The sequence below is a fragment of the Octodon degus genome, unplaced genomic scaffold, assembly GCF_000260255.1.
Source record: "Octodon degus isolate 3935 unplaced genomic scaffold, OctDeg1.0 scaffold00096, whole genome shotgun sequence".
In the NCBI taxonomy this organism is placed as follows: Eukaryota; Metazoa; Chordata; class Mammalia; order Rodentia; family Octodontidae; genus Octodon; species Octodon degus.
Window position 1 is genome coordinate 8,001,710 of NW_004524672.1, and position 2,139 is coordinate 8,003,848.

The 2,139-nt window shown below is 37.1% G+C and overlaps 1 non-coding gene across 1 annotated transcript; it reads right to left on the reverse strand.

The window, feature by feature from the left end:
• Positions 1-1,051: 1,051 nt before the first annotated feature.
• LOC111818592 lies at positions 1,052-1,158 on the reverse strand. The gene has a single exon (XR_002822548.1). It is a non-coding gene; the product is annotated as a U6 spliceosomal RNA (small nuclear RNA).
• Positions 1,159-2,139: the final 981 nt, after the last annotated feature.

Here is a 2,139-nt window from a genome sequence, read left to right on the forward strand (position 1 = left end):
AAAAAAAAAAAAAAAACAGTTAGAACATTTCTTTAAAGTGGTAGAAAACACAGAATTCTTTACATCCATGTAAAATTTTAGTGGATGGAGGCAAAATATGGGAGTAGCTCAAACACACAGGAAGAATGTATTAAATGGGTTTTAAAAATGCAAGAAAGTTTATTGTTTATAAATATTAAATTTATCAAATTATATCCTAAGACTCTTATTTTATTCTTTTGGAAACTTATACTAAGAGGAGAAAGAACAAATTTGTGGAAGGTATCTGAAGTATGTGACAACTATACCAGATGAATTTATTTTCAAAGAAATTGTGAACACATACATAGACAAATGGCAAATGGAAAATGCAACACTTCTCCACAGGTACAGCCCATAAATTGATCAATTTATACAAAGATACCTATAGAACATGTTAGCTACTTTCCTGTAGAGTTCCCAGCTAAATAAATGAAATCCTCAGGAGTAGTTTGTGTTATAGAAGTTGTTTGTTTGTCTGTTCATTTGTTTTGAATAACTGTATTAGTAAATAGCTAATTTTGGAATAGGCAGCATATTTTGGTTTTTGCTTGGCAATCTTTCTTTTTCTGCCTTAGCATACTCAGTTACCACCAGCAAACTCAAATCTAAAGAAGCACTTTGGGTGCTGTTGTTAAAGTGCACTCATGTACTTGGTGCTCCACGGCCAGGATAAAATGTGTCCATCATGGAGGGGAAAACAGATAATCTGAACTACAGTGGGGCCACCATGGTGCTGTGTAGTTGACAGAGCTGTGAGGACACACAGTCCACAGCAATTCTGCTTTTTTTTCTGTATGTTAAGGAAGGGTCTACAACGTGTTCAGAGTCTCACTACTAGATTGGACTTATAGTGATTTTCCTGTTTACAGCCTTCCAAGAGCTGGGATTATGGGTGAGTACCATCATGCCCAGTCTCAATCACCACCTCAGGGCACCTTGGAGGCAAAGCCAGCACAGCAGGCCCAGGGATTGAACCCCTGACCCCTGTGCCTATTTGCAGGCACTTTAATCTGCTGAACTATTTGATCTGCCCTATATAGAACACTTCATGAATTTCCATGTCATTCTTGTGCAGGTGCCATGGTAATCTTCTCTATATTGTTCCAATTTTAGTATATGTGCTACCAGAGTGAGCACAGTCCTGCTTTAAATCAAGAAAAACATACATGAGACAATGTGTTGGCTGTCCAAACACCAAGGGATTCTACTTCCCATTTCTGGTTTCTTGGTAGTGTTTTTCCACAAGAATGTTCCAGGCAGTGAGGACTCAGAACATAGGAGAACATATACTGTAACATCATTTAACTCAGTTGTGTTCCAAATTTGCTGATCAAGGAAATTATGGGGCCACAGAGGAATGTGATCGATGATGTAGTGTGTACCTAAAGAGAGTCACATGGAGAGAAAACATTATCTCAGGCTTTCACAGAGAGAAAATTGGTCAAGCAATGGCCATGACTCATCCACATGGCTGAAACTGACAAAGGATCTACAAAGTGCAGTACAGGGTTTTGGAATAAGTCCTGAGGGGACTAGACTGACCTTGTCAGATACAAAAGTTACATTTCTTGATAGATAGGTCTTGCTTTATCTTGGTCTTATCCATCCAGCAGAAAAGTGTAGAAATGAGGTATGAAAAGTAGAGGCATGCTAATATGAAGAGCTGTGGAAGGCTAAAGTCAACAGATTCGAACATTGCCAGTCCTGTGGATAACCCACTACTATTGTGGACTACTGGACTATATTGCAATATTTTGCTGAATTCATGCACCTACAATAGTTGGATGGTGATGGAATACCCATCTCTGACAAAACTGAACATAAAATGGAGATATAAATGAAGGACAATTTTGTATCTGTATATACAAAGTTGTTAGGATAGATATATAGCCACTTTCTTTTAATTCAATAAGAAGAAAGATTTGTACTAACAGTGTTTGGACAGGATATCATATCAGCATCTTGAGCTATGAGTGACTACTATAAAGACAACAATATGCAATGTACTAATTATTGTAATTCTCCTACAAACCTGTTTTGAAACTGTCTCATTGCAATATTTTCTCAATAAAATTAATAAAAAAAAGAATGTTCCAGGTTTCCTTCTTTTTAGGACAG